The sequence below is a fragment of the Podarcis bocagei genome (genome assembly GCF_964188305.1).
Source record: "Podarcis bocagei genome assembly, chromosome: 1".
Taxonomy (NCBI): Eukaryota; Metazoa; Chordata; class Lepidosauria; order Squamata; family Lacertidae; genus Podarcis; species Podarcis bocagei.
The window spans coordinates 55,265,345-55,291,391 of record NC_138125.1 but is presented as its reverse complement, the minus strand read 5'-3'; the positions used below and the strand labels follow the sequence as shown (position 1 = coordinate 55,291,391).

Sequence of the window (26,047 nt, the reverse complement as noted above, 5' to 3'; positions counted from 1 at the left end):
ACCTGCATCAGAAAAAACATAGATCAACCAGATCATCAACCCAGCTAATAAGGATCATGGCTAGAAGTTTAACTGAACCAAAGATAGGTCTTTAGAGCCTCCCAAAAAGCCTGAATTATAGGCATTTGACACGGGTCCAGCGGCATGGAATTCTACAATAGCAGGACCATCATAGAGAAATATCCACTTTACTAACTAAGATAGCTAAACACTGTCACATTCCAGCAGCTTCAGAAATTGGAAGAAAGTTCCACTATTTAACATGACTTACTTTCCCTAAGTTAGGACTGCATTCTACAGTAGTGTTGACACCCAAGAACAGAGAGGCAAAAAGGATGGATGCCATGCTATCTTAACTTTGGTCAAATAACCATAACAAAACTTAAACGGATACATCAAAGACCAATGATAGTGCAAGAAAATAAAGCTAAGGGTTGATTTTGAAGAATTTCATTGAGAACATCCTCCACAGAGCATTGCAGGTGGATGGGTCCTTCATGTGAGTCTTTCACATTATTTTCTCATTTGTCCTGTGTTTGTCTTTTAAATATTTTGATACTGTGGCTTGGATCTCTAAGAAACTCTGCCTTGAAAATGCTTCATCTTCTGTTTATACACTTGTCGTAAGAATGTAAGTAAGAAGAGCTTTGCTGGATCAGACCAAATGCTTATTTAGTTCAGCATCCTGCTTTTCGCAGTGGCCTATGGAAGGCCCACAAGCAGTACATAATGATAACAATCCCTTCCTACTGTGGTTCCCCAAGCCACCTTCCTCCAGTGATAAACAAAATCATCCTCTTGACACTGAAAGGTATAGGAGTTTTGTTTAAATGGAAAAAGTCAGTGCTAAGTCTTGTATCCCAATCCACGCCCAATTTACTTGGAATAAAGTTTCATTTATCCAAAGGGACTTATTGTCCTTAGGATTAGAGTGCTAGGTAAGTGAAGCAGAATCCCAGCAGACAGGTTTGTATGTTGCTAGGAAGTGTTCTGTGGGTATTATATAGTCTACCTATTGTTGATACAATCACTTATTTAGTTCTGCTTTATACGGCAGAGATTGGTCTTAATGCTGTCAGTGCTTAAAAGATCATGCTTACTAACAATTAAAATTTAGAATCTAATGAACTGTAGAAATTTTTGATTTGTTTCTCCATCCTCCACCAGAAAATATCACAGTCTTCACTACGTATAAGGCTGTTAAGGCTGATTAATTTTGATTTCTATATTGATTCATAGGAACTTCCATCTCATACTCTGAATCTTTTGGTTATGGGATACTGCTAGAAAGAATGGCTTACTTGCTCAACAATTGTGCAGATAAATGGTAATATGATGGGCAAAACAACCATGCCTTTAATAGTATATTCATAATACTCCCGTAGAGCTTAACAATTTGCAATGAGAAGTGAATAGATAAATCCATAAAGCTGCCTTATACTGTCAGGTCAGTGTTGCAAACTGTCCTGTATTGTTTCCTCTGACTAGCAACAACTCATCAGGGTATCAGGGATGATTTCCAGTCCTGCATCTGAATTCCTTTAATTGGATTTGCCAGGGTCTAAACCTGGAATCTTACACACACAAAGTACAAGTTTTATGACAGATGAGCACCACGTTATAAATCAGTTAAATGGCACTGGGAGTGCAGTGGTACCTTGGGTTACAAACACCTCAGGTTACAAACACTTCGGGTTACAGACTCCGCTAACCTGGAAGTAGTACCTCGGTTAAGAACTTTACCGCAGGATGAGAACAGAAATCATGCGGCGGCGGCGGGAGGCCCCATTAGCTAAAGTGGTACCTCAGGTTGAGAATGGTTTCAGGTTAAGAACGGACCTCCAGAACAAATTAAGTTTGTAACCAGAGGTACCACTGTACTGTATAGTTTCCTCCTTCCTTCCTTTGGCAATCACTCATAGCTGAGTAAGATGTATAGTATGCTATTCTGAGAAGGAACTGTAACTGGTTCAGCTAATCCTGCTCTTGTAACTCTACATTCTTCATTTCCTTCTCAGCCATGCCTTCAATGGACTGCACAGCCTTCCTCAGTCTGATGTCCTTCAGATGTTTTGACTCCAATTTCCATCATCCCCAGCTGGCATTACTAAAGGGATGGGATGATGGGAGTTGCAGTCCAAAACTTCTGGAGGGCATACAATTAGGGAAGGCTAGACTACAGAAATCCTTCCTATCTCCTCATGCATTTTTTCGCTCTACTGAACAGCAACTGTATATTGATTTGTATTCAGTACTAGTCCTACTCAGAGTAGACCCACTAGAATTAATAGGACTAGCATTGGTGATGATCCATTTTCTGAAGGTAAATTTACTCCCGTGAACTAAGTAACACTAAGACATTTCTGAATATTTTAAATATTGTCCATGGTTTGGTTGGTTATTATTTATGCATATTCCTTCCTTTGAATTTATATATTTACAGTTTTGGAAACAAGGGTGCCTTCCATTAACTGCCTCTCTGCTTTTCTTACTCCAAAGACTTGGAAGCAAATCTACAGCTTTTACCTATCTTTTATACTTATACCTTCATCAGTATACAATTTTCTCAAGACCATGGCCAGAGGTTTGTTCATTATAAGGGCCATGGATCTTGTTTGTAGGAAGTTCACTGTACATCAAATGTCAGCAACAACTGTAGTAAAAAGAAAAAGAAAAATCCAAGGTGAAGTCACTATCACTATATTTGAAAAACAAGGTTTTGGTTATTGTTTTCTTGATGAGAAATTAAAGTGTTGTCACTTCTTTCAATAGTGTGCTCTCTTCTTGATTTCATGATGCTGATCACTTTATTTTCTAAATTCCAATTACTTTTCACTCCTTGCAATTTCTTCATGGGTTTAGAAAGGGCATGATTTGAGACAAAGTTTGCAAGGGCTCAATCCCACCTGCGGTGTATTTTTGAATATCTCGACTAGGCCCAAAACAAGTGAATTACTATTTAAAAGATATGTTGCTCTGATCCTGTGCAGAATGCACTGCCTTCAACACTGGACAGTCATATAGCTAAAGAAACGGTGCTTCCATGATTTGTATTATTGGAAATGCAAAGGTCATTGGTCCATCTTGCCACTATTATTTACTCTGAACAGCAGCAGGTCCCCAAGGTCTCAGTCAGACTTTTATCCAGCCCTACCATTTAATATCCCTGTATTAACAAAATATATATAATATTAAAACTATTTAATTACAATAAATATAGAAATTAATTCACCTTATCAGATACAAAATACAGCAGATGATGTAATATGTTGGGTTATCCTTAAATGTTAAAACTGGCTGTAGATTATTGATGAAACACAATTTTTGCACATATGTAATGATGATATTGATGTGCAATGTCTAATCCACTTTCTTGGGGAGAAGGCCTGGATTTTCTACTCTATTCAAACTCTATTAACAGAAGCCATATCTATTAATAACAACTATAACAGCATTTGGCCTTCTGTCATGTGGGTTTCTCCATTTCCAGTGTAACGTACGTTCTCTCAAACCAGTATTTGAAGGGATGGTTTTCAAAGTTTTTTCCTGCCTTTATATTATGGTCTCACACGATAGGTAACTAATTTTAAAAGATGAAACCTATTTAGATCTGAGCAACTCATTTCTCAACTGGAAAGACTGGTGGTGAGGTCTGTTGTGCAAGGTAAGTAAAGAAAATAAGATGATAATGCTGACCCTTTGGTATTCCATAGGGTGTACACTGGATTATATCAATCACTTTCCTATAATTACAAATGGCAAAATGGTGGCCTATCTTCAGATTTGTTAACCACTCTGGAAGACTTATAGATGAAAAGCAGTATTGGGGTGTTTTTAACAAACACCTTTCATCTCAGGATATATGCGCTAGCACCAGTGGATCAAGAGTATATAATAATCTTCCATTAAGAAAGTGTACAATGGCAGAGTACCTCTTCAGCACTCTGCAGTAGTAGGGCATAGACACAACTACCAAAAGTGAAAACCAACAAGGGTTCGGAAGAGACTTTGGTAAAAGGTGGACCTTTGATGTTGGTTTGGCCAAAGAAAAACAAATCTAGACATCACTCTCTCTTTTACCTGTTCCTAAATTTCTTCTTCATCAATTCATTCAAAAATTCTGAGTGTTGATAAGAATAGCTCTCTGTGTTTCAAAGACTAAGGGAACTTAAAACCAGGTATGGCTATGTATATTCTTTAAAGCACTCTCTTTTTTCAGACTCATTATTCAAAGGACAGGGGTATGAAATGGTTGGGGGTGCTTTGATTTGTGGAGCATACCCATTAAAAAAGCTTGAACCTATTTCTGCACCCGGGATAGCTCTAGTGGTATAATATTATTCCATTATCTGGTAGTGGCCATCACAATTCCATCTGAGTAAGAATGATAATACTCTTCAAAATGGAGGAATGAGTGGGAGGTCTGTTGATTTCATTATATCCCTGTTATCATCAAGCCTTAGTTCTTTGGAAAGCAAAAGATTGCTGATAACCATAACATATCAAATTGAAAGATAAAGTCTCCTTTTAGTGCAAATAATGATCTAGAGAAGCGAGAACATCAGGGGTGGCTTGCTAAAAGATTCCATGCTCTCGAAACAAGCATTTCTTGAGGTTTGGTACTTTCACAGGTGATGTGTGCAGAAGGCAGCACACACCAAATGAGACTGAGACTGTGGACAGTTGTGTCCACTTTACCAAGTCAAAATAGTTCCTGTTAGAAAAAGCTGAGCATACTCCCATCTTTCAAAAACCTTGTAGAACATGGAATAAGGAAGAGGAGTGATCTCTGAATACCCATGGCAGACCTGTTTTTAATTCAAGGAGAGAAACACTATCATATTATAGCCTGGCTATCTAAACTGCAAAATAATCTAGACTGCATAGCCTGATGTATCAGGGAGATGTAATTAGTTCTGTGTTAATTCTAATGTTTGCCACCAAAACAAGTCCATCTGCATTGCTACTTTCATGTTTTGTATAACAGGACCCATCAACCTATACTGGCTGGGCCATACCATAAGAGGATGGCTTTATTAACCCTGATGACTGTTAAGCTCTTTGTTGGAGAAATGAAGGCCTAGCTGGGGAATGTATGTGTGTGTCTAATGTTTGTACTAATAGTTTGTACTAATAGTTCAGTACTGGATTCAGGTAGGTAGTCGTGTTGGTCTGATGCAGTCGAAATAAATTAAAAAATTGTCCAGTAGCACCTTAGAGACCAACTAGGTTTGTTCTGGGTATAAGCTTTCATGTGCATGCACACTTCTTCAGATACCAGGCTTTACTTTACAGTACTGAACCCAATTCAGTACTGGGTTTACTTTAAGCTTGCCCATCCTAGGCTGTTCCCCTGCATGAATTTGCTATTTTAGAAACATATTCCTAATATTTCACCAAGGCCATGTAATCTTGTGTGTAGCCTTTAAACAAAAAAAGATGACGGAAAGTTGGCTATTTGAGTCAGGCTAGCAAAAGGGAAAGTAAGCTGCTGCTTTTGTTAGCTTACCATAGATTCATAATGCTTTATGGGGATTTTGTATTGATTTAATTGTTGCATGCCACCTAGGGTGCCTTCTGGCAGAGAGGTGAGTCATAATTGAAGGAGACAGACAGACTGACTGACTGACTGAGGTACATGGGCACATGCAATGTCACTGCATCTGATCACAGCTGCCCAAAGACAAAGAGTGCGGCATGGTGTGTTTTTAAAGCCAAACAAGTCTCCCTCATGTTAGCAACATTTTAGATGTAATCTCTTCATCTAGGTGTATGAAATACCCCAAAGTCGCTGCCTCAGTGGAAGTCGCTGGTTCTCTTGTTACTTCCACAGCGACGATGTATGGATGTTATACAATATATTGTCTACTATAAAAAAGTTGATAATAACTGGCACAGTTATATACACCGTGTGTATGTGTGTGTGCTTGTGCACAGCTGTGCATAGGTGTGTGTGTGTGTGCGTGTGTGTGTGTGTGTGTGGTTTAGACTGTAAATAACTTCATGTGTCTGAGCGTCCTTTTTCATTTGGGCAGACAAAAAGTGGAGTGGACTGGTTGGAAAGAAATATCCATTTGATTGTATGGTGCAGGATGTACCTTTCAACACTTGTGGTTTCCACTCTGATCCACAGAACTTTCTGTTCCCCTTGGATGCGTATGTGCATGTGTGCGTGCTTTCTTAGTACCGTATCCCACATTTTTCATTTTTGCCCAGATGCCTCGTGTCATCCTCCCACAAACACGAGATCTTTAAATATAGCAACAGCCCATTGAGTGCTTCTTTGAAGATGCGGGGAGAGGGGGATGTTTTTTAAAAAAAGAAAAGGGAAGGAAATGCCCATTCTGCTTTAAAGGTCCTGATTAATCCACTTGAGGATATACCGTGGTTTTCCCTCTCCACCCACACCTATCTTTCAACCTCAGTGTTTATTTTTCCTGCCAGTGCTTGTAATCTGGGTCTTTGCAGACACATATTTGTAATGGAGATTGGGGGGGGATATATGTGAGGAGGAAATACCTCTCCCAAATAAACTCTAAATTTGTCAATATGACAATCTTCTTGGGGCTGATTGCTGTTTGATAGATGGGTACAGGTTTCGTGTGTGTGTGTGTGTGTGTGTACCTCTGTAACATCAGATTTAGTCTTGTGCTTAGAGACCTATAGCAGTATTATGATTTTTAATTGCAATTTCATTTGTTCTTTTTGCCTCTCTCTCTCTTCCCCCTCCCCTCTAATCTGGATCATTGCTCTCTGTAGCTGATTCCGTGGGAGACCAAGCAGAGTGCGTGGGTGCAGAATATAGAAAGCCAGAGCCATAGAATCTGTTATTTGCGTCACTCTAGGAGACGGGGCTGTTTGCCTGACAAATATACAGAATTAATCCCAGCTTTATCAATATATGGCTTTTGCTACTGTAGCCAAATAAAAGAGTGAGTGGTGTGTGTGTGTTGTATATGTGTCTCTGTGTGTACAGGAGGTGGGTGCTGAACATTATTCTCTCCCCCCCTCCCCAGTTTTCAGTGTGTGGGTGTGTGAGTACAAGGGAGGGGCTGTTAAAATGCTGCTACCATTCCCCTCCTGTTTGCTTGACAAATATGCAAAATCTCAGGTTTTACATCCCTTCCCCCTGCTCTGCTACATCAAAATACAAGAGATACCATAGGAGATGTCCCTGCACAATGTGCATATATAGTATGCTTTGGCTTCTTTTGCAGCTCGATTCTAGGGGATGTTTTGAAATATATTCAGCTCCCTACATAACACTCCAAAAACACCTTTGTCTCCCCTTTCCTCCTTTCTTCCCCCATGCATTGTGTGTGTGTGTGTGTGTGTGTGTGTGTGTGTGTACACACACACACACACATAATGTACAAAAAGGTGCAACACACACACACACCAATTGTGGGGCTTGCTAATTAACTCTTTCCCCCAGATTTGAAGTGCTTTTCTGCAAGCACAAAAGCTCCAAGCACAGACATCTTTTATGATGAACTGGAGCCTCTGAAGAGGAGAATCTGAACGTGACGTCAATAGCTGATAACTGACGCAGCCTTGCAAAGGAGTCTCAGCCTGGCTTCTTGTAGGCTGCAAGCCTTAATGGTTCTATTTTTCCCCATCTCCCTTCGTAGTGAATTACTAGAACGCAATCGCACACACACACACACACACACATGCACGTTCTTTTAGTGTGTGTGTGTGTGTGTGTGTGTGTGTGTGTGTTTATAGATTCTTTAGTCTCAAGACAAAGGATTTTTTAAAAAAAAACTGGGGTGGAGAAAGAAGAATGTTAAAAACAACCTTTCTTTGTGCTGTGTAATTCACTCTGCAAGATTCTCTCTTTCTCAGAAAAACAAGCAAGCTTGCTTGAATGCCACATTTGTGCATGAGGGTAAAGTAGTGCATGGCTGTTGTGTGTGCCTCTGTTTTTTGTTTTTTTACGTTTACTTTATTAAAGACACAGCAAGAACGCAGACACAACAATGCTTGCAAGGCAACAGGCAGAGAGTCATATTCAACATATCTGTGAATGGGGGGGGGGGGGCAAGGTTGAGCAATAGGGCAATATGGAAAGCGATCAATATCAGCCCTTTAAATTCTCTGCAACGTTGCACCTAAAACAACTCTGAATGGTGAAGGAGAAAGAAGCTGGGTGGGGGAGTTGGGGGCAGGTGGGAGACTTAATGCACATTTAATATTTTGGACGTAACGTTCCAGCGAAATGCCTTTGTGTGGATTTTTTTTTCTCCCCAGCACTTGCTAAAAATAGCATCAGGGTTTTGATCGCGTTCCAGAAATAGACAGAGAGTTGCACTTGTATATAAACGCCAGCGCGGGTGGAAGAAAACCTGGACATCACCGCAGTATATTTTTCCCAACTACTGTCTGGAAATTAATTGTTGGATTTTCCCCTCTCTCTGTTTGTACGTTCTCTCCCCCCCCCCCGCTCGCTCCTACCACCACCACTTTCCCTTCACTCCCTACCCCCAACTCTCTTCCCCTCCCATTCCTACCAAAGGAGTTCCCGTTTGGGTAAGTAGTAATATTTCTTGTGCATGCTGCAGAGAGAGTGACGGTGAATCTTGCCTTTATTTTATGCATGCTTGGGTTTATTTTGTCTCTCTTGCTATTTTTATATTAAAGGGGGAGGGTGGAGGAAGAGGGAGGGGAGAGTGGAACATACTCGTCTGCTTAACGAATTTGGTGCATGCACGGAACCCAGACACAGGGAATTCTTGCAGAAAGGGGAATCACCCTGTCGGTAAATCTCTGAATCAATAGCAAGCTGCAACTCTCTCTCTCCCTCTCTGTCGGCGCTATTGAGTCCCTCTTTCTCGAGCTCTCAGTCTTTTTTTCCCCCGGAAGGGTGGCTAGACGCAATCTAATGGCAAGGCTCCTGTGTAGCTTGAGAGAGACGGAGACCGAGACGGAGCGAGAGAGAGAGATTCTCTCTGTAGATTGCATAAAGGGATCATGGAATATGCTGACACTATCAATTTGCTCTTCCTCGCGCTCTGCTAAGAAGCCACCCAAGCGGCGCTTGCTGGGAGCTGTCCGTGGATACGGGTGCTGAAACAGCAGCCCATTCTGCTTGTGGCTCTTTGCCTCTGCAGAAGCTCGACCTTGTTATCTTGCTCTCGCTTAGGTCACCCTCACTGCATATATGCCAGGGGAGGCGGACAGGTGGGTGGGTGAGGGGCTACGGTGAGATGGTGGGAGACAGAAGTTGTTCGTTAAATGCTGGGCGCTTCCCATCTAAGTCAGTTTTTCCCATCGGGTGCGTAAAAGCGCCGCTCTGGTTAGACTTGCCTGCCCCTTTCCCGCCCGTGCGTTTGAAATAGCCCGCACCTGATGATGGTGCCTCTCAAAAGAACAGTCTATAGGTTGTTTTATTTGGACTCACCCCTTCTCCTCCCACCTCGTTTATCCCCTCCAAAATGCCCACACCTTCTGCCTATCGTGTTGTGTGTGTGTGTGTTTCTTATTGCCCTTCCTTCGCCTCCTTAGAGAGATCCTCACCAGATGAGTTGGTGGAATGACTAAAAGTGGGGTGTTGAGGATTTGTTGTGGTATGTACCGAGCAGATGCTCCATTACCTTGACGAGACAAGCATCAATCATCCTCCGGTACCTTCCTGAAGCCGGGAATGTTCTTGTTAGCCAGTGACCATGCCGGTTCAGAGGCATTCTAGCTAGGCAAAAGCCATGTCATCTGAGTGCTTTGAAACAGAGACACAGCGCAACACTCACATGCATGCATCTATTTGTCTCAACAACGGGAAAAGGGTGGCTGTATTCCCAAGGGGGAGGCACTTTTAGTTGCAGCCATAAGTCAGCAAGAAGCGATGGGGGGATTTAAAGCAGGTAACAGTGAAGGAAGGGGATTTAAAGCAAGCAGCAGAATCAACTGTATTTATAGTGGACCTACCACACGCAAAGCCCGGCATCACTTACGATTCTTGCAGACAATGAGAGAGATGCAGTAATGACCACCGGGAAAGCATTGTAGGATGGATATAGATAAATAGGCTTGGTCACAGCAGCCTTGGCTCATATTGCATGCAATAGCTTGGACATTTCTTGCCGCTGAGACAACGCAAGCCTAAGAATCAATTGCTGAGCACACCACCCACTGATGTCCCTATGATGTATAGAGAAGCCATCCTTTTCTTGGGCTTTCGTGTCTGTATTTACAAATGGGTCGTCTGAGAACAAGCAAAGTGCTTCCAAATACTTTGACATACCGTTCCATATGGACATCAATGAATTATATACACACACAAACTGTGAAAGTCATTACAAGCAAACCAAAAGCTGCCGGTCCTTTCCGAGTACCCACCCTCGCGTCCCCTTCCCTCAGATCTCCCTACCCTACCCTCACTTTTGCCAGATCGTCCTCGCACCTCTCCTGGCACAATGCATAAGATTACCCTTAACTGGATCCTATTAAATAATTCAATGGTGGCGGTGTAATTTTGGTTGCAAACTGCACGGATTTCCAAGTCGTGACTGTAAAAGTGAGTAATGTGTGCTGGCTGCGTCATGGCTCCAGTCACAGATGGTTCCAAACTGAGGAGGAATCGTGACTTCGACTTGAGACGTCCCCTCTACATGAAAAGACCATCCAATCAAAACGGCGTCAGGGGGGCATCTGGACTCCTCCGAGGCTTGCTTGCTTGCTTGCTTTTTTGCTTCCTGATCCGCATGTGTGTGTTTCAGATACTATATATATATATATATATATATATATATATATATATATATATATATATATTCACACACTACACACACACCTATCTGCAACAAGTTGCAGAAGGAGGAGGCCGGAGAGGAAGGGGTTAATCCTGGGAAAATTTTCTGCACTTAGCAAGATCGTGACCCTCCCACACACTACAGTAGTTTATACATGCATGGGAGGAAGGGAAGCTTTGCCACGAGTTTCCTTTAAAAACAAAAAAGGGGGGGGGACCACCCTAAAACCCCACACACGCACAGGCACACATACTCTGGGGGAGATGCTGCTTCCTGCACCTCCAAGCAAGGATCCTATCCTTCTCAATGGCTGCTTGAGCGCCTGGCAAGCAAGGTAAGTGAAGGGGGGAAAGGGGAGGGGGCTTACAACTTTGTTGTCCTTCCTCCGCTCCTCGCTCCCCATGTCTGCGAGAGGTGCCAGTCTCAAGCAAAGCAAGTTGGGAGCGAATCCGTAGCAGCAACAGCAGTACTTGAAGGGGAAGAGGAAGCAGGTAGGGCTCAGTAGGAGCTTGCATCTCGACGAGGCTGCGGTGCTGCTGCTGCTGCTGCTGCTGCTGCTGCTGCTGCTGCTGCCGGAGGGCTGGTGATGCTGCTGCTGCCGCCGCCGCCGCTGCTTCTCGGGGTGGATTTGCTTGGGGGGAAAGGCAACGGAGAAGGTAGGGACTTTTGGATCTCCCGGTAGGAACTCCTGTGCTCTTGAGGCGTCATTGTAGCTGCGGGGTGCAGGCAACCAGGAAGGGAACTTCCAAGTTCTTGGGCTGACTCGTGTTGACTCTCGGTAGAGGAGGGTGCCTTCTTCTCGAACTTTGCCTAGGGAACTCCGTGGCAAAGTGGCCACTCTCGAGCTGCGGCAGAGGAGAAGCACCTTCGTCAGGCTTCCCATTCCCAGAAGACCTGTGGAGTTAGTTCAGTGTCGTGCTCTCGCAACTTTTAGCTGGGGAGGCGTTTCTTTCCCCCTCCACCCGCCACCCCCGTCCCCCAGTCTGTCTGCGGGTGTTGAGCAGAGGCTCAGAGGAGGCACTGCGGGGCAAATTCAGTGGGACTCTTGCCCCCAGCGCTCCAGCAACCTTCCTAGTCATCCCAACGCAGTTGGATCTCACTATGAGTTATCCAGCCGATGGATCAGCGAGGGCCACTGCTTGACCTCCCCCAGTGGGCATTTCCTTGGGTGGCACGACTTGGTGACTGAAGGGATCAGGCTACCCTCAGCGGATCTGAACTTTTGACTTGTGGCTTCTTGCGCCCACATGGCGCACAACCAGGTCCTTGGGGTAAGTGTTTTGTTGCGCTGTGTTGTGAAGCCTAACTGCTCGGTTTGATGCCTTGCAGGCTGTTTGCAAGTGCCTTCTCAAACCCCTGCTCCTACCCCCCAACCCTCCCCATCTCCAGCCCCGGGGCAGACAGCGAGGATAAGTCTAGCAGGCATAGCAACACTATGGAGTGGTCTTGTCTAGGGTTTGTTGAATAATTAGAAATGGAAATGTTTCTTTCTTTCGCTCTTCCCCCTCCCCTTTTTCTGGGGAGGGGGGAGAGGGAGAGGGAGAGAAATGTGAGGCTCCTCCTGATTGGCGAATGACGATTTTAGCCCGCACCAATGAACGGCCGGCCTCGTCTCTATTTATTTAGTGCTCAGGGGGAGAGTTTTCTCTTTACGCAGCGTCCGTGCACAGCGCTAGACCCTCTGCTCGGGAGCAGAACGATGGAGGGGTGTGGGGGGAGCGCATTCCCAACTCTGCCTTTCTCACAGAGCCCCCTGATTCTGCAAGCCCCTGCTCCCGGCCCCTTCGCGGGGAGGGGGAAGGCGGTGGAGCGGGGGCTGGATGTGAAGGGCTGGGCCAAGGGAAACCCCCCCTTCCCCTTCCCCACCTCCTAGACTCTCCTGAGTTGGATCTCTCGGTTTGGGCTTGCAGAGGGACTCGGTGGGGATGGAGCGTGTGTGCGTGAATGGACGATGGGGCGGATGGTGTGATCCCGATAGTGTCTGGGAAAGCAGCCGTCGACCGTCTTGGGGTGCCTTGGATATTTGATTTTTTCCCCCGTTTTGGTGGCAGCCGGATGGATGGATGTAGGAAGCCACGGGAGACTTTGTCCTTCGCGAATCTTTTTGCGGTCTGGGCTTGCTGTATATAACTACCTAGCCGGGAAGCCCTTACCCCAAAAAGCATTCGCGGAGGGCGCTTTCGCCGAAGGAGCAGCAGCGCGACCGCCGAGCCTCGGACTTATCTAGATTTTCTGGGCTTCCCCCCCCCCCTCACCGCCGCCTCTCCTTTCCCTTTTCCTCTGTAACCCCACGACCCCCTTCTCCCCCACCCAGCGTGTGTGTCTCGAGAGAATTAAACTCCCCCCACCCTTGTCCCCACTCCCACGATCCTTTCGTAGCTTAACTTTCTTAATCGACTTCTGCTTGCTCTTTTCCGTGGATGATTTCATGCTACTGCCTTTTTTTTCTTTTTTAAAGAAAACCTTCACAGAATAAAATACAATAAAACTTTCTCAAAAGTTCAGAGGACGCCCCCTCCCACGCCAGAAGGGTGTGTGATGTGTCCCATCCTCCTCTATCCCACCAGGGATGGAGTTGGATGTGTAAGTCCTCCACTGAATTGAGAGACAAGTGTCGACAAGTCTCTCTTTAAGATGGGGGGGGGTGAGGGAGGTTTCTATCGATTTCAGAGTGGGTGGGATACTGGGGGATCACCCCATAAATAGCAGGGAGGGGGGACTCACAAATCGGCCCCGATTTAAGGGGAGACTCCTGTCATCAGGCGATGCCTCCATTCCCCACCCCCATCACTTTCAACCTCCTTTTAGGTAACTTCCAGTCCCCCGATTCCCGAGGTCTCCCCTTTTCCAACTCCAAATGGCCCCGATCGGGGTAAAAAAGGCCAGATCCGGGGGGAAACCCGGCCGAGGCGTTGCTTTTGGACGAGGTGATTGGTAGCGAGCGAAGCCGCCTCAGCCCAGCTGTCTAGCACTATTGAAACTGCCTCGCCTTTTCCTTAGCCATGCACATAGCGCCGAGGAGAGTTAGAGGCAGCTTGCATTGCTTTGCCTTTCCCCTTTTGCTGTAATTAGCAAGTCGGATTTCGTGGGCAGGAGAAATAAGGGGCGTTAGGTGAGGAGGAAAGGTCCCCCCCCCCTCCTACGAAGACAAATGCACCTCGGCCCGGACAGACCAGACGAGGGGCGAACAGCAAGTTGCCCGTGCAATGAATGCCCGGTTGTCGCAATCTCAGGGCCTATTGGGTGCAAAAGCCTCTTTGGAAGGAGGAGGAGGACGGGTGGGAAACCCAAGAAGGATCCTTCTCCAACTCTTGACAACTCTCAGGGATCCCCACCCCCCACCCCTCCTAGCCAACACACAGAGAAAGTGCTCAACTCCGGAAGGAGCGTCTCTTGCTTGGGAGAGAAGGCTGCAGTGGAGACACTGAGGGCGAGGGACACAGCCGAGGCTGAGGGCTGCTGTTTCTCCAGAGATAAAAGGGGGTTTGACAGGCCGGTGGTGTTGCAGAGAAGAGTAAAAGTCTGCCCAGTTGCTGAGCTGGGATGCAGGGCAAAAGCAAAGGAGCGCCTCGGATTTCTCCCCCACCTTTTCTCCCCTTCCCCACCTCCTTGGCCAGGGTTGGTGGCTGGCAATGGAGCTGGATTGAGGGAGGCAGCACTAGGTGGGTCACTCCACCTCGAAAGCAACGTGCATTTGCCCAAGATCCCCGCTTTTCGCCTTCTTGCACAACCACCACCACCCGAATCCCCCCTCTCTGTCCATCCTCCCAGTCTCCAGCAAGCCCTCTGAGTCTGGGGAGCATCTCTGAAGGGAAAAGGCGCACACAGGGCAGAGAGGGGCGCTTGAAAGGGAGGGAAGTGCACGGATGGAGCAGCCACGACCAGAGCCTCTCCTTTGCTGTGCGTGTGTCTTGCCCATCCCTGTCGCAGGAGAATCCCAACCTAAGCAATCTGGGAGGGGAGGGGTGTCTGAGGAGGAACGCTTGGAAAAACCAAGCCACCGTGGGTTAGCTCCCTTCCTTTCGGCTCTTTGCATTGGCAGCCAACTGTTGCTACCAGTCTGGGGGAAACTGCTGTAGTTGCGGGAATCTGAGCTCCTTCTCTCACTTCCAAGCCGTGCTCTTCAATGCGGGTTAAAAGGGCAAAAGCAAACCATAGCGCCTGTCTCCCCCTTGCCTCACCACCACTACTGCGTATGACTGGTATTTTTTAATTTTTTTTTAGGCGGGAGGGGACATTTTGAGGGGGTGGCTTTCGACTAGAGGGAAGCTCTGTCAGCTCTGCTCTGCAAAACCGCGACAGGCTCCCTTGCCCGACGTGGCGGGCAACAACAGCCCTTGCGCCTTCCAAATCTCAATGATTTGGGCGTGATCCACTCAGTCTGAAAGATTGTCTGCTCATTGGGGGGGATCAATGACGTTCTTCTCAGTGAAGTCAATGAGATCTTTCCTAAGGATCTAGAGACCACGTCTAAAACACGAGCAAGGCCTCATCCTCCGTTTCCTTCTCTCCCAATGAAAAATCCTCACGTCCTTGCAGGCAAAGTCTGCGGGGAAGCTGGGGGTACTTGCTTTCCCCCCCTCTCCCTGCCCAGGAAAGGAGGAGGTGAATGGCTAACCTTTATCTGTTCTGCACGCCTCGCTTTTATGCTACCTTTTCTTATTTGTGAGCAGAGATTGTTCTCGAAAGATGCAGAAAAGTTCTACCTGTCCTCTCCAAGAAACTCCCCCACGCCACCATCCCCGAAATACTTTAAATGCCCCCACCTTTAAATTTCGAGGGCACGCTAGGAATGGCCCAAAGCCGAGACTACAGCTGTCTGAAAAGAGGAGACGAGCTGAGTCAGGTGGAAGAGCCAAACCAACGCCCGTCGGAAAAGGCAAGGGATATTGTGAGAAAATGATCTTTGGGAGAAAGGTTTTTTTAAAAAAATCAAATGTATAGCCAGCCACTTACTTTCCCTTTCTTTCTAAAGGAGCCTTTAGCCCACTTAGCCTCCCATTTCTGCGTGCCCTCCACCCTTATCCATGCGACGTGTCTCCCAAGAAGTTTCAAGGACGTCCGATGTAAGCAGAGGCGAGATGCTCTTTCGACTGGAGGTTGTTGCGTCCCTGCCTCCCTCCCTCGCCTCTTTCCCACAGAAGCAGCCTCCGTGTCGTCCCCCCTTCCATGCAACAAGAATCCCGTTTGGCCTGGGAAGCGCTAACGTCGAGAACGCTGTGCTCCTTTGCAGGTGGTGGCCCCGTCTGTCCGGGCTGGCGGTCCGAGGGGAAGGCCTCACTCTGGAAGAGATCGGATTCCGAGGGAGAGGACGGAGAAGAGGACTCGCCTAGTTGGGAGCTGCAGGTGAGAAACACGTAAACGCACACGGAAAAGAAACCCCACAACCGCGTGAGCAGCAGGGTTAGCGCGAAAGGTCACAGCGGTCTGGAGAGACTAAACAAAAGAGTGCAAAGAGACTAAACAACGCGCGCCCTTGAGATCCGTCCCGCCGACCCTGGAAACCGGTGCAGTTTCCCTTCCCTCTCTTGACCAGAGCAGAAAACAGTCACGTCGCTTGTAGGGCCTGTAGTGCAGCGCTTTCCCAAGGCTGGGGCTGCATACGTCTTTTTGAGAAGGAAGGGAAGGGAAGGGAAGGAAACTCGAGGCTGAGGTAACTTGCTGGTCGATATCACTTCTTAGCGCGGGGCAGCATGTGACCATATCATTTCATAGGCGCCCTTTCAAGAAAAGGAGGAAGAAAGGTGAAGTAAAAGAGAGGCAGGCCGAGTCACGTTCTCCCCTCACCCTGCAGAAATCAAAGGGGTCTGTAAAGCTCGACTGAGATGTGATAATCTTTAGCACTGCTTCCTGTTTCATTGAAGTGTAGCCGAATTTAAAAAGAATAACCCTCAGCAGAGACCGGGGTGTTTTCCCCACTCTTCCACCTTTGGCCCAAAGGAATTTCCTGCCTCTAGGCGCTTTCTAAAGGCCTTCGGCTAATGTTTGGGAGTGGGGTAGGTCAAAGGGGTTTCTCAAAGGGATTGACAACATTTTAAAAATCAGGCAGGTAAGGGAGTTTATGCAGTATTTCCCCCCCTGGTTGAAATGGAAATGAAACTAGCCATTCAATTAGCTGCTAAGGCCTCTCCCTTTGAAACAGAAGATATCCAAACCAAATTATACTGTTTTACCCTTTCTCAGCTTCACGTGCAACTTTAAAGCGTCAATTTTGGTACCGACAACTTGTTACATATCTGAAATAAACCCAGATTTCCCTTCGTTGTATGTAAGAAGTGCAGTTGAAGACTGTGACCTACAACTCAGATAAGACAATGAAAGACAATTCAGCCCAACTATAGTCCTAGGACTGCAGTTTAACTGGGCTGGTATGAACGGTTCAGCTTCCCACCTCGCAATTACGTACTTATAATGCTGCTTCATGTTCTTATACTGCAGGAAGACTGTTCACATCTGGTGGAGGAGGGTTTTTTGAACGCGTTGACAAGGATGAGCAGACACATGCTCACTGGATAGGCTTAGGTTAAGGCAAGCATAAAGGGAGAAATCTCAGATATAAATTGAGTCAGCAACTGGCACCCCCACAATGGCCATAGAGCAAGCTATGATTTCATAAAATTCCAGCCAATACTAAAAATGCTGCTCGTCCTTACCAGCCTAACGAATTTTAATTTGTCATCACTTAGAAAGTGGTTTGGTCCATAACGTGCAGTTCCTTTCTTTCCCGTTTACCTTTTGCATTAACCCAGAGCTCGTGTGTATGGGCTGCAGACCTCTCTGGCCCACAGTTATATTGATACTTCTCAATTAAACAAATGTGATGTACCCGTGGACAAGACAGCAGCCATGAAGGTTACTGCACTAAGCGGTGCCTCCTTTATCTGCTGACCTTTATGTAGCTTCAAGTCTACCATTAAGCAGTGGTTAGAGGTGATTCACTTAAGGCAAGAAGAAAGGTCAACAGGGTTGACTTTGCCCTAGTGTTACCAAGAAGCGAATGAAGACCACAAAAACAATCTACCGTTTGTCTTAAATTCCTGAGAAGGTTGGGTTGTTGTTTATGTATGGATTCATAGGAAGGATATATCCAGGGAGGAGATTCAGGCCTGTTTTCGCAGTCTCTGGTGACTGAGAAATTTAAGCATTCGATTCCATCCTGTCCATCAATCTAAAATAAACAGAATGAGAAACAACAAGCTCATTATGGATTTATAAATGTCCATAGTTGAAAAGCTGTCCCCCCCCAAAAAATGTATTCTAGCCAGCTACGTTTTATGTCTTAAAGTAAGCGCTTTCAAGATCTCTTTCTATTAGAAGACCATTTCTGGAAGACAATTTTGGCCTGTAATTGCATAGGAATCCATTATCCTATAATGCACACTTTTTTGTAAGCATGAGAATGCTCTTCAGAAAGGTGCTATTACGGTTTGGTGGCATCACAGACAGGGTGCTGTTTTTTCCATTGTCTTGGGCCAGGCCTTTCTTTATGTCACACATTGCCTTACAGGTCTTACATCATCCCTCATTATGTTTTAAATAAATATTTAGGTACAGAAATGCTGGAAGGGTTCAATATCATACCATATCAGTCCTGTGCATGTCTGTTTGGAAAATTTTCCTACCCCCCAACCCTCTGAACTGATCTGAACAATCTCAAGTACATGTGTGCAGGGCTACAACCTTAGTATGAGACAGAAAGACAACATCTCTCAGCCAGGAGGGGTCCTAAGGATAGGAATGTAGTGTAAACTGCAGTAAGTAAATATATTTAGTTCATCCTTCTGCCCAAGTTGGGCATAAACAGTTTTAAAGTGTTAATATACTGGGGTTTGACAAGAGAGGTAATGTCTAAATAGTGAATATCATTAAAGCTGCAAACATGAACACACTCTCTGAGTAGTCCAACCCCCAGCAATACATGAATCTTTTGCCCAACATGGGGCTCGAACCGACAACCCTGAGGTTAAGTCTCATGCTGTTCCGAATGAGCTACCCAAGCTGGCAGTATATAAGTTATTTTTCTGTGTTTGTACTCATTGAGTCTGCATATAGGCATACCAGCAAATAGGAATGGATGTGAGTCTTTCTGCTGCTGTGGAGTGAGCTCCACTACTCCAACATATCCTTCAAATGACATACACAAGGCCTCAAAATCAAATGACGATTGCCTTTTCCCCCATTGCCCTTTCCCCCTTTCGGTGCTTTACTCTCTTTGGTGTACCAACCCACCTTCCTTCATTTGTCCCCACCCCCTTGTGGTTTTTATCTGACAGACTGTCCATCATTTTATTTCCTTAGTTTTTGAAAACCATAACATGCTTTTGGGTTTTTCTAACGCTTGAAAAAACTGTTCAAATAAGCAAGTTGGCTGGGGAGACTTTGAAGCTTTGTGGCTGGTCATCAGAGTTCTGTACATTTGAAGAACAAGATTCTCTTGATTTTGAGCTGGGTGGGTTGTGTGTCTCCCAAATGTAATTAAGTGTCCTTCTACAGCAGATGCTCTGTTTCAAATATGCATATCAGGGACAGATACAATGCTGTCATCATTGCCCATGAATCTTTGCATCCCAGTTGGTCACAGCCCTCCTCAACCACCCATATCTTGTTCAGTTCCTATTTCATTAGCCCAAATATTTCCTACAGGTCAGACCTAAATCATACTCTTGTTATAGGTAAGAGTTCACTAGCAATCACCTTAAAACAATCTTCATCTAGAGATTAAAGTTTCCCCACATTGCACTGTTGTGCCCTATGTCTCACATGGAAACACATTGATTATAGGCATTCATAAATTACTATTTATTATTCTTTCAATTATGGGAATTGGTTGGGAGGTCATTTTGCTCTTTGGTCATTTTCAGCATCTTTGCATCCCTACTGAATAGTTAGTTAACATACCAACTATGCATTTCTGCCTTCCCGCCCCACTCCACCAATTTCAGAAAAACCCAAAGAGTAGTAAATTTGGGGGCTGTTAAATTGCAAGTTGGCTATCTCACTTACATTCCCTTCATCCAGTGCCGGATTTACGTATAAGCTAAACAAGCTATAGCTTAGGGCTCTACTCTCTTGGGGGTCCCCCAAAAAAATTAAAGGAAAAAAACTGGATCTACATTTCCAAAATATAAGATAAGAAACAAATAAAATAAAACTTACATACAGCATCAGTGGCAAATGCCTTTAGATACCTATAGCATATAGAGAGAGCATATATTCAGCACAAAAAACAGTGACAATTTGTCGTTGACAAAGGACAGCTGGACATATAAAGGGCCCCATTACCTTCAGCAGCTTAGGGCCTCATCAAACTTAAATCCGGCCCTGCCCTCATCATATAAAAGCTAATTATTTTTGGTGTTTGTATGTGTGCACATTACAAATATATTTGTTGTCTATACAAAAGTGTACCTAATTCGACAGGTTTGCAACTGCCTGTCACACAGGAAGCCTCCCTGTATCAAGAGCAAGAACTGTTGCTCTCTATGTAACTGCATAGGTTAGGAAGGAAGTTCTAGACCCCCTCCATTTTGTTATAGCAGAATCGTGACCTGGGAGGAGTCAGAGAGGAGCTCAGGCTCCTTGCAGTAACTAATACTGCCTCCTTAGGGAAGCCCAATTGCCACTTTGTGAATGGTGGGTCTCTGTTTCCGAGCCGGTGATTCCCATCATATAGAACGTCATGCTATTCTGCTGACTCACTTGGGGAAGAGGGACGAACAAAGCTTTCTGCAAAATGAGATGAAACAACAACGACAACAAAAATCCTATTTAGCTATCGCTAGTGGCATCCAACAGTTGCCAGCATTGAAAGAGGGTCTTCTGTTTCTGTTATTACTGCAAATCATCATGTTTTAAATACCACATCTATTCTAGGGCCAGTACTGCGGAGGCCACTTATTGGTTTCAACTAATGGTCGCAGATATGAGACATCTTTAAATGCAAATTTTTGCTGCAGGTAGCTTAATACCTGGCTACAGAGGGTTGGAAAATGGGCTGAGCAGATCCTAGACAAGAGACTGCAGGTCTACAAAGGAAACTTACATTGGCTTTTTATTTTACATTTTTATATGGAGACCATAGCCCTGCCTGAGAAAGGAGAGACCTAGGGCCTCTTGTGCAAATATAACCTAGAGTAGAAGTGAGGAAATTATACAGCATATTAATTAAAGGAAACAATAGGCTTGTTCCAATCCGGATAGACAGACAGACAGACATATACACAGCTTGTTGATTAAATAAATATTGTTGAGATCATTTCAGTAACTTGTTTCAACTTCAGCCTCTCAAAGTTGGCTAATGCAAGGCACTCCAAAGATTGTATTTGTAATTACTTTGAGTGAACAGTCATAAAATAGAAATTTCAGTTATATATTTTAGGGTCACTGCCCTTGCATTCTGGAAGCCTTGTTTATATATTTAATTTCATATTAATATTCTTGAAGAAGATTAGCCTGGCACAACTTTGCTCTTTTCACATGGATTTAGGATGGACGTAGGCTGGAATCATATTATTGCTCTAAAATGGCCATCAGATTTCTGTGCCGTCAGAAAAACTTTAAGGGTCACGTTGATCTGTATCCACATTTCCACACACAGCGATAACTATGCAACATCATTAGAAACTGTTGCACCACCCATTTCCCAGATATCTGGTGAATGAGATTTCCTTTTGTTTTTTGACTTAAATTTACGTTCCAGCTTTTCACTTCATCCAGAGCTTCACAGTGTTTCGGTAGTTTTGAAGAACTCATTGTTCTCTTCATCATTTCTGTTTCAACCAGTGTGGAAAGAGAAACTTTCTCCCATGAAGAGGCATAATCCCTTTCCACACGCAGGTCATACTTTGCTGCTGGTCTCTTTGTGTACTTGAGACTGGCACGGCGATGGATGTAGAAGGCCTTTCTCAAGACACAGAAGGGAAAAACAATTGGTGAGCATGCTCTCTCTTTTCTTGAGGTTAAAAAAGCACACCACAAGTTTCTTATCTGAGCAGCAGGACCAAGTAACTTTAGTAGTTACAGGATTGTGGTGAGAGGGGGGAAATTGCCTAGATTCTGCAACACGAAAAAAACATGTGACCATATATGTGGTGGTGGTGACAGGTTTTACACTGCTTAGAGCTTTCTTTTTTCAGGAGTTTAATTACGCAAAAGTGTGGGAGTGCGCTTTGTCTGTATTTGTGTTGTTCCTTTGCACAACAAGGATCCCCCCCCCGCAAGCCGAAATTAGTTGCATCTCTTTAAGCACAATCATCCTGCTCCCATATCCTGCTTAAAGGCAAATCCAGGTATGAGGAGTTCTACTTAATCTGCTCAAAAAGTGTATAGCCAGTTTTATTCCTTTGGAGTAGGCTGCAGCTCACCAATCTGATACTCTAACCACTACTCCATGCCTGCTCTCAGTACACAGTCCTGGGGCCGCTGGAGAAAAGAACGTTACATTTTAAACAACCCTCTTGCTATGGGAACTTTCTGATAGAGAGTCATTCAGAGCATGAGTCTGGTTATGACATAGCATAGAAAGCTAAACAACAAGAGCATAGAAGTTTGTTTTTATCCTATAGAAAGGAAGTGTCCTTTGAAGCGCTAGGTGTATGATCCTTCATTCAATAGTACTGAGAGCCCCTATTGAAGTGATTGCGTCATCTGGGGAAGCAATGGAAAATGAGACCAATTAAGTAACCAACCTGTTATTTCCCCACAACACCCAGAATATGTCAGCATTGTTAATTTCGGAGAAATATCTTGGGCACCGAACAAAAAGTGCAAATACCAACATGCTTTATTGGCATGCTAAAATTATCACCTGTGGTGTCAGTCCTGTTGCCTTCTGACTGTGCCTTTAAATCCTTACAACATTGCTGCTGTCCCCCCTTCCTTTAAACAATGTACTGACGTCAGCTAACGTCTATCTATGCAACAGTATAGACAAATAAGATGAAAGTTCCGTGACCAAACTTGTGATAGAGTAACAAATTATTCCAGGCTATTGTAGCTTGAGACCTGGTGCTGATGTTGGACCAGGAAAATGCACATCATTGTGCTTAATGTGTATATGGAAGAAATACTTGTATATTGCAAGGACTCCTGGGGGTGCAGCACGTCTTAGTGTGGTCTGTGCGCAGAAGATGAACTCCTTGTGAGGGCCAGGGCAGCCCAGTGTCAGGATGGAAGGAAGCTTTTGCCTACAACACAAGTATCAAGAGCAGTGCTTTACTGTTCCACACTACATTTGGGGACATAGTTTTAATGGAGCTAAAGCTTCTCCCTACCCCCATATTGTCTCATATTGGAGTAGGAAATTGGGAGGATTTGCGCCGGAACACAAAATATTTAGGGAAAGACTCCTGCTTCCCTGTGAGGGCCATTGTTTTGATAACACAGTCATCGTGGCCAAGAAGAACTGAGTTCATAAACCATAGAGTTGGAAGGGATCCTTATGGCCATCTAGTCCAGCTCCTGCAATGCAGGAATCTCAACTGGATCACACATGACAGGTGGCCACCCAACATCTGCTTAAAAACCTCCAAGGAAGGAGAGCCCACCACCTTTTGTGGCAGTCGGCTCCACTGCCAAACAACTGTATAGCTTCATCCTCTGTTGTGTTTGAGTAGAATGCGATTGAACTTTGGGAACTGCCTTTCAAACAGATACAGATATGCAGATAACATGATGTGTGATAACAATACAAGAGCTCAACTTTCAGAGGTGGCCCTATCGCAAGGGGAAATGAGGCAGCCACCTCCAAGACAGTAAGGCAGCAGAATGGGTGGTAGATTGCTTGAGCACACGGGACACAATCTGTCAGGGAAGTTCTCTCATGCAAGTGCCTCTGAAGGGAATAGGAGCTGGGCAAATTCTGCATGGTTGCTGTTCATCTCATTGATGCCTGCACAAGGCAACTTCCCTCTTCACTGTGCCCTGTATTAAACAGTGGCTTCTTGGATCAGCCTTAGGTGTTGTAGTGTGGGAGCCTGCCCTTAAAAATATAGCTTGGGTCAAAACAGGGAGCAAATACCGTACATCATCATTATTATTATTATTATTATTATTATTATTATTATTATTATTTATTACATGCTCTTCCCCCCTTAGGTCCTGAGGCAGGTAACAACATTACAGCACAACATTACAACACAATATTAAAAAGAGATGAAAGCATCTTACAATTAGAAATGCAAAATTGGGCCTAAAACTATTATGGTTAAACACATGTTCCTTGCCTCAACTGCTGCCCAAAATTGCTACCCATCATGATGAAGTAACATACACAGATATACATATGCACATATGTTTATAATATAATATACAGATAAATTATTTATAGACAAAACTGTAGCACTCAGAATAAAGCTGCTCATTTGTACCTGCAGGTATATTTATTTGAATTCAGTTTATTGCAAAAATGTTTCCAAGTCCCTCTCCTTACTAGCTTCAATATTTAGATATGAAGGACCAAACTTTTATACTGGACATCATGTCATCCTAGTTTTCAGCTCAGGCAAATCTGCAGAAACTAAGACCAGCACATAGCACAATCAACCTATATGCAAAACATATACAACTTGGTATGCTTCTTTTTGTTTTATTTTCATTCTCCTGAAAAAGGGCAAGCAAGCTATATGTACTGTTCAACAAAAGAAATTCTTTGGGCTCTTTTAAAATGCTGACATTAAAACCATTTTCTTTTCTCATTAACAATTTGCCCAATTTGATAGCATGCATTCGCTTTCCGTTGGAAAAAAGAGAAAGAGAAAGAGAAAGAGAAGTGAACAAAAGTAAAATCAAGAAGCAAAAACAAAAACAAAAAACCACAAAAACATTCACTGGGCAAGCAGAGAGAGAGAGAGAGAATAAGAATCGAAATGTTGGCTGAATACATAAGATTTGCTTACCTATTGTAAATGCACATAATGGACAAAATTCACCAGAAATGTCCCTCTGTTTTCCTTTCTTACTTTTTAATTATCTCTCTCTCTCCATACACAATTCACACATTAGTTTTCTGCTATTCTCAAGGGCGAGATTATATAACTATTTCTCTATCAGCCTAATTACAACGCATCTACCATTCATAAATATATGTTATAATAATCTAATCTGAATAATAAGGGAGAGCTGCTAATGGGTCACAGCTATACAGTAAGTGACTAGACTTTGAAACTTTATGAAACAGGAGGCTAAACTTGATCGAGCAACCACTTCTGTGGTTCAAGCCTCAATGAAAGAGACAAGAACTGTACGAGGAGCCTTTGCATTATAAACAGGGGATACCATATGACATCACTGCAGTGGCAGGGATTTTAGAATGATTGTTTCCTTAATCCAGGAAAGGTTTCCATATGTAAAAGTAGGCTCTTGGCTAAAGGTTTCACAGATATTTGTTAGATGTGTGCTGTACGTGCAAACAGGTGCTGGGCAGGGGGAATGCTTGTTTGTTGGTTGGTTTTTTTAAAAAAACAATTCAGCATCCGGGCCTGTGCACATGATGAGCTTAATAATAATAATAATAATAATAATAATAATAATAATAATAATTTTATTATTTATACCCCGCCCATCTGGCTGGGTCTCCCCAGCCACTCTGGGTGGCTCCCAATAGAGGACTAAAGACAGAACAAAACTTCAAACATTAAAAACTTCCCATAACAACTAAGTAGATTCATGCTCTCACATCCCTCAGAAGATGGTTGTTCAGTTCCAATAGTGACAGCATGTGTTGGAGGAGTGAAGAGGCATTTTCCCCAAGCCATGCTGCTCTCCTACTGTAGAAAATAGGGATGGGACTGATGGCACCAACCATAGCTTGTTAGGGCACAAGGAGTTGAAGCATCTTCATGTTCTAGCCATGAGCCAATATCCAAGAGAGAGAGAGTTAAACATAGCTCACTCTCTCCTAGCTTGTGGTCATAGTCTCTCTCTCCCCTGCCCCTTTATTTTATTTATATTTTATACATTTATTTACATTTTATACATTCTTTTTTATTTTGACGAAGTAATAATCTCAAATAAATAAGAATAAAAATGTGCACCCCAACACCGAGACTATTCCATTGTAACTATCCAGCCTCTCAAAATTTCAACACCTCTTGCGATGGTTTGACCCCTTTCCATTTTAACAGTACAAATTCTACAAACACCCTCCATATCTCCTCAAAATCATTCCTCCTGAATATTCCCCGTCTTACCTTAATGGCACACGTTAATTTATCATGAATAGGTATATTCCACACCTCTTTATACCATTCTTCCATTTCGTATTCTGGTCATGGTAATATTTTTGCCATATTTTATCT

The 26,047-nt window shown here is 44.2% G+C and overlaps 1 long non-coding RNA gene across 4 annotated transcripts in view; it reads left to right on the top strand.

The window, feature by feature from the left end:
• The window catches only part of LOC308571518, a 107,872-nt gene that overhangs the window by 7,752 nt on the left and 74,073 nt on the right, over nt 1-26,047 (top strand). For 2 of the 4 annotated variants that reach the window (XR_014001500.1, XR_014001501.1), the window contains exons 2-3: nt 8,519-8,532; nt 15,985-16,097. This is a non-coding gene — a long non-coding RNA (uncharacterized lncRNA). Of the gene's footprint in view, nt 1-8,518; nt 8,533-10,787; nt 11,086-11,338; nt 12,023-15,984; nt 16,098-26,047 lie in introns of those variants that run through there. The other 2 variants (XR_014001502.1, XR_014001503.1) reach the window with 2 other exon arrangements.